Below are 7706 nucleotides of genomic sequence, written 5' to 3' on the forward strand. Positions count from 1 at the left end.
GTTATAAATATAGGGCCAAGAAAGAAAGTGAATCTGTGCAAAAAATAAATTATACGGTTAATAGCGAAAAATATAGAGCAGAAATCGAAGAAATTATGCAAAGAAATGAAGACACAAATGAAGTGCTACCATATACTACCACGGTACAAGCTACCATTAGAACGAAATCCGAAGATCCTATTTGGACCAAGCAATATCCGTACCCTATGTCGGATAGCGATTTCATTAACAAAGAAATTAACAAACTTTTAGAAAATGAAATAATTCAACCCAGCAAAAGTCCGTATAACTCTCCCATTTGGACAGTCGCAAAAAAAGGTACCGATGAACAAGGGAAACCTAAGCGCAGAATGGTCGTAGACTTTCAGAAACTTAACAATCAAACTGTTACAGATAGATACCCCATACCTGATGTGGCTATGACCATACAAAATTTAGGAAACGCAAAAGTATTTTCAACTCTAGACTTAGAGTCTGGTTTCCATCAGATCCTTATTAATAAATCAGACAGGGAAAAAACGGCTTTTAGTGTAAATGGAGCTAAATACGAATTTCTTCGTATGCCATTCGGCCTGAAAAACGCCCCATCTATTTTTCAAAGATGCGTGGATGATATCCTTAGACCATATATCGGGAAGTTCGCGTACGTCTATATAGACGATGTTCTCATTTATTCTTCCTCTCCTGAAGAACATATCGAACACATCCGCATAATCATAAATGCCCTTCACCAGGCCAATATGAAAATCTCTAACGAAAAATCTCACTTTTTCAAAGACTCTGTTGAATACTTAGGGCATATAATTAAATACAACAAGATTACAGTTGACCCAACAAAAATACAGACTATTAAAAATTTCCCTATTCCTACAACACTGAAGGAACTCAGATCCTTCCTAGGTCTCGCAAGTTACTATAGAAAATTTATAAAGAATTTTGCAGCCATCGTCAAACCACTAACTACGTTCCTCAGAGGGGAGAACGGTGGCATATCAAAGAATCAAAGTGCAAAAATAAAAATCACTTTAGACGAACCTGCACTAAAAGCACTGAACATAATAAAAGAAGAACTACAAGCCCAGGTCGAACTCTTCCAACCAAATTTTAACAAACCTTTCGAATTAACCACAGATGCTAGCAATTACGCTATAGGAGCCGTATTATCCCAAAACCAAAAACCCATATCATTTATTTCACGAACGCTCAGTGAAACAGAACAGAATTACTCCACAAATGAGAAAGAGTTACTCGCAATTGTATGGTCACTACAGAAACTACGCAACTACTTGTATGGTATAGCAGATTTAACAATATACACCGACCATCAATCTCTAATATTCTCCATATCAGAAAAAAACCCCAATACAAAATTAAAAAGATGGAAAAATTTCATTGAAGAATATGGTGCAAAAATCGTTTACAAACCCGGACATCAGAACGTGGTCGCTGATGCCCTTTCTCGTCAGCAAATAAACAACACTTTAAATTCTGATGACTCCCAACATTCAGCACAAAGCTCACCAACACAAAGACTCAAACGAGTAAAAAAACCAGTAAACTCCTTTAGAAACCAAATTATTGTAAAACGGTCAGATCAGAACCCCATCGAAATATTCTCACAAAACATATTTTCTAACAGCCGACACACGATCTTTTTTAATACGAAAACTGTATTACTAGATAGACTAAAAAATTTAATTAGAACAAAGATAACTAATGCTATACAAATAGACGAGCAAATGTTATTTTACGTCGAAAATGACATTATCAACACATTTCCAACTGTATCGATTGTACTAGCGCAAAAATTGGTGGACGATATTACCGAAACCGAACAACAAGAACAGATCATACAAGACACACACAGACGTGCTCACAGAAACTACAAAAACAACGCACAGGAAATCTCGCTCAGATACTACTGGCCAAACATACGTGACGCTTGTAAAAAAGAAGTACAAAACTGCGAAATCTGCCTCACAAACAAGTATGAACGCCGACCAAATAAGCAACCAATAGGATCAGCACCGATACCGAACAAAGTAGGCGAATACATACACTTAGACTTATTTTTTATGAGCAACAATATGTACATTAGTTCAACCGACAAATATTCCAAATTCTGCCATTTGAGACAAATACCATCAAAGAAAGACACATACAAATATGTTGACGAGATACTGTCACAAATATACCCAAACGCAAAGTTTGTAATGACTGATAACGAGTCAACATTTACTGGCATATGTGCACAACAAATATACAAGCGATTACAAATAACGCATACCAAAACTCCAGCCTATCATTCGACAACAAACGGTCAAGTTGAAAGAACGCATAGCACAATTATCGAACTCGCAAAAGTATTAGCGCATCAACACAGTTCGGCTCCTGACGATCAGATATTTGAAGCAGTCCGACAGTACAACAAAACAATCCATTCGGTAACCAACCACAAACCCGAGGACGTGTTTTTCAATCAAAGGGAATATCCTGGCATCAAAGAGCGTCTTCAACAAAACCAACAGAGAGTTTTGCGATACCATAACCGTAATCGGAAACAGCTCAAATACAAAGAAGGAGAGGTAATATATTCAAAAACGCATAGACGAAACAAAAACGGAAAAAAATACGTGAAACATATAGTAAAAAAAGACAACGGAGAAACAATAACGACCAATAAAAAAGTAATTATCCATAAAGACAATATCAGAGCAAAAGCATGTACGGAATAGTATTTACCTTACTTTTCTCTATCGCACTTTGCGACAATATTATAGATTTAAGCCATAGGAAATATGTACTAGTAGAAACTGATCCTGTTTACATTTATCAGGATACAGCTTTCTTGTATCACATATCCAATCTCTCAAAAATATTGGCGCCATACGAAAGTATAATGAAATCATCATTCAATCTAGAAGACCAACCCCAAACTCAAATTTTAGTAAACAAAATCGAAACTCTGAAAACTCAACTCATTCCCAATATTTATAGATCCAAAAGATCACTTAACTTTCTTGGTTCCATGTTAAAATTCATCACGGGCACACCAGACCACGATGACCTTGTGGAAATAAAAACTTCACTTAATTTGCTAATAGAGAATAATAATAAGCAAAAATTAATTAATTCACAGTTCGAAAGAATACTCGAAAGCCTTGATCCCAAAGCAATAACCGAAAACATTGTTATATCAGAAGTTTATAATGAACTCAAATCAATAACTAACACTATAAATTTTGCAAAAACTAATAATTTCTATTCTGGCACATTAAATTTGAAAGACGTGTACGATTTAATAAACCATGAAAAGTTAGATCTTCCAATAATTAATATATTAGAATATGCCGACATTCATATATGTTACCTACAACAAACAATTATAACAATATACAAATATCCTATCCTTGAAACTAAATGTAGCTTATTTAATGTATATCCTTTAGCATATAAGCATGGTAAAATTAATTTAGACCCTAAGATCGCAAAGTGTAACGATTATCAAAGAATATCTAAATGTAGAAATTATATGGGTAACTTTATTTGTAAATCAGAACCCGCTGACAATTGTACTATAAAAATATTAGAAGACAAAACAGCACAATGCGAAACAACCCACGAAAATAATGCTCCACTTCGCATCCTAGAGAATGGATACATTTTGACAGATTACCAGCATACTTGGAACAACATGCATTTATCAGGCCCTAAATTGATACACTTCAATGAATCCACGAACATCGATAACATGACATATTACAATCATCAAAGACAACTCAGAGAAATAATACACAATCAACACAACGAAAAACTTGAAGTACTCCGTATCCTTTCTTCAAACTCAATATACAAATTCAGCAATATCCAAACACTCTCAACATTTTTGATACCTATTGTAGAAAATCCAGTACATTTTACGTTCTTCATCATAATAGGATTCCTTACTTTAGTAGTCACCACTTACGGTATGGTACACCTCTGCCGATATCGCGTAAATAGAAGAATGCTTCACAGACAAAGGCAAATTGACGAAATATACGAAGTCGAATTGAATCGTCTTCAACAACAACAATCTGTAGCAGCATAGCGAGGACGCTCCGTTTTAAGAAGGAGGGGATGGGGGGGGGGTGGGGGGGGGGGGAAAGCACACAAGTGCCTAAAAATAATTTGTACAGCTGCAAACGAAACCATTGATTTTTAGAAAATGCAAAAGAAAAAGTGGTACGATGAGGAGTGCCGCGTCACAGTGGAGAGAAAGCAGACCGCCTACCTGGTAACGCTACAATCGACCACAACACGTGCGGAATGGTGTCTTGTAGAAGGCCTCTTCTATAAAAGTTACGGCTACTGGCGTATGCCGATGGTATTGATATCATTGGCCTTAACAACCGTGCCGTTAGTACTGATGTCTTCAAACAAACAGTCATCGTACTCGCGACTTGACTCCCACATCACTGTTGACAGTCATAATTTTGAAGTCGTAAATGATTTCGTGTATCTTGGAACCAGCATTAACAGCAAAAGCAACGTCAGCTTCAAAATCCAATGCAGAATAACTCTTGCCAACAGGTGTTACTTCGGACTAAGTAGACATTTGAGAAGTTAAGTAATTTCACGACGAACAAAAAACAGTTTCTATAGGTCACTCATTATTCCTGTCTTCTATATGGTGCAGAGGCATGGACGATGACAACATCTTATGAGCCGACGTTACGAGTTTTCGAGAGAAAGGTATATGCGATATTCAGGAGGCTTATCCCGCGGTGATTGGTGCAGATTGAGAAATAACCTTTTCTGGATTGAGCAGAGCACATTTTGATTTTAATTGTTAGACGTTTTTTCATATGACCATATCTTTTAAAGTAGCAGATGCATGAATCTTGCTATTTCTTCGCCGCCGTATTTAAATAGCTCTGTAAACTGAAAGTGTCGATTGTGTATGTCGCTTTTGGATGTCCAACCATCCCTGTGTTTGTTGATGGATAGTGATCCGAGTCAATTATTTCGGACCCCTGCAAAGTCGACTTGCCTCAACCCATTTGGAAAGGTTTCCAGCCGAATTTTACAACTGTTCTTCCAAAAATGCCTTCTTTACCCACGTCATCCACCGAAGTGAATGCCAGGACGTCAGTCCTCGCGTCTTTCTCCCACCACGAATCATACATCGAATTTGCGTTCTTTTATAAGACTGTTGTAGTAGCGGCACATTCTTAATTTAAGGACCGGAAATTCCAGATGCATGCTCTTAAATCATAATAATTATTAGGTTTGCTGTGGTCGTCGTCAAGAGAGCGGCATTTCAACCGAGACTGCTGTCTCTTTTTCATTGGAAGTGGTTTCTACGTGGAGGTTCCCACACCCAAAGCACAACACATTTATATAGTAAGCCGCTTTATTCAAGCCAAACCAACGGCCGCACGGTGTGGCTGAGCTGAAGCTTACTCTCTTTTAACCATGACCACGGCCTCTGCTCGGGTTGCTCACGTTTCTAGGCGAGGGTAAGAATTGGATTTAATCCTACGACGAGAACTGCTGACCCAAAAGCAGTACTATGATGTGTACATCCTTACACATACATACTTCTTCCTTCTTTGCTAAAATAATTCAGTAATAATTTTATATCGACAATATATTTAATACAACTACACTATAGCAGTTTATTCTTAGCACTGGTTGATTACGTTGGCGCTGCCACGGCTTATATAGCCACGCACTCCTCGCTGATGCCGACGTGTCCTTCTAGAATATTGCGTCTGGAAATTATAAGAACATATTGCTATACGGCGCCAGACTCAGCAATTGTTTAAGTAGACAAGCAATCGTCCCGATTAGGCACAAATCCTCTTGAACCAAAAGGGGCGAGCCTCTCCAAATGTACTACTTTCATTTTGCATCGTGCTTTTCCATTTCTTTGTATGCGGTATACCACGTCATTAAGTCGTTTCATCACCATATAGGGTCCTTCCCAGGCTGTCTGCAGTTTCGGGAACAAGCCTTTCTTTAGAAGTGGATTGTAGATTAGGACCAGATCACCTTCTTCAAAACCTTTTGAATTTGCCGCTTGATCGAACCGTACCTTCATCTTATTGCTCATCAGATGCGTATGCTGTCTTACCATTAGATGCAATTCATTCATTTCTTCCTTTAAGGCAGAACAATAATCTCCATCATTTCTTACAGCTGTAGGATTCGTTCCAAACTTAAGATCAGCAGGGAGTCGCAGAACAGATCCGAAAGTAATCTTTGCTGGCGTGTAACCAGTTGTCTCGTGCTTCGCTGAACGATACGCCAGCAGGAACATTTGGATGCACTTGTCCCAATTCCGTTGATCTTTATCAACAATTTTCCGCAGATGTTCTTCGAGCGTTCGGTTGAATCTCTCCACCATCCCATCTGATTGTGGGTGTAACGCTGTTGTCCGTGTCTTGTGGATGCCCAATAAGGTACAGACTTCTTGGAAAATGGAAGATTCGAAATTCCTGCCTTGATCTGAGTGTAATTCGACGGGCACTCCGAACCTTGTTATCCAATTTTCTACAAACGCTTCGGATGCTGTCTTCGCTTCTTGGTTTGGTAAGGCATATACCTCTGGCCATTTAATGAAATAGTCCATGACAACCAGTAGATATTTGTTTCCGGCCGTACTGGTTGGGAACGGACCTGCAACATCCATTGCGACTCGTTCAAATGGTGATCCCACGTTGTACTGTTGCAGCCTACCGCGACTTTTGGCTTTAGGACCTTTAGCTGCCATGCACTCTACGCAATTACTTATCCATTCTGCTATGGAATCTCGACAACCGATCCAGTAGAACCGTTGTTTAATCTTCTCTATAGTTTTTGTAATCCCAAGGTGTCCTCCACTAGGTCCATTGTGATATTCTTTCAATACTTTCGGGATCATGGACTTCGGTACTATGATCAGCAGACGAGACTGTTTGCCATCTTCGCTTTCCCAGGTACGATGAAGGTATCCATTACCGAGGTTTATGCTGTTCCATTGGGCCCAATATGCTTTTGCCGCTGGACTCTCGTTACTTATTTGTTCCTTTGGTGGTCGTACCCCATTTTCTTTGGCCATTACCAGCTTTGCAAGATCAGGGCCCTCCAGCTGATTGATTCTGATGCGGTGAGGAGTCCAATCATCTTTAGGTTCTATATTCAGTAATCGTACGTCGATTATACCTTCTTTTCCTTCTGATTTGGAGCAATGTTTACATTCCAGTGAACAAGGGTGACGTGATAATGCATCCGCATTTTTGTGGTGAATCCCCTTTCGGTGTTCTGTTTCGAAGTCGTAATTCTGTAATCTTTCGATCCATCGTGCAATTTGGCCTTCCGGATTCTTAAACTGTAATAACCATTTTAATGCTGCATGATCAGTCCTCAACAAGAATCGTTGTCCATACAAATACTTGTGGAAATGTTTTACACATTCCAACACAGCTAGTAGTTCTTTTCGCATCACACAGTAGTTTTTCTCTGGTTTCCCGAGCACTCTGCTGCAATACCCAATTACTCTTTCTTGTCCGTCGATGAGCTGAGACAGGACACCTCCAATTCCATAAGCGCTCGCATCTGTATCCAGGATGAATTTCTTTCCAGGTATTGGATAAGCTAACATCGGCGCCGTACAAAGTAGATCTTTAAGCTGCTCAAACGCTTTTTCTTGTTCCAACTGCCATACAAACGGGCGATTCTTC

This window comes from Bactrocera dorsalis, chromosome 3, assembly GCF_023373825.1.
Source record: "Bactrocera dorsalis isolate Fly_Bdor chromosome 3, ASM2337382v1, whole genome shotgun sequence".
NCBI classification, from domain to species: Eukaryota; Metazoa; Arthropoda; class Insecta; order Diptera; family Tephritidae; genus Bactrocera; species Bactrocera dorsalis.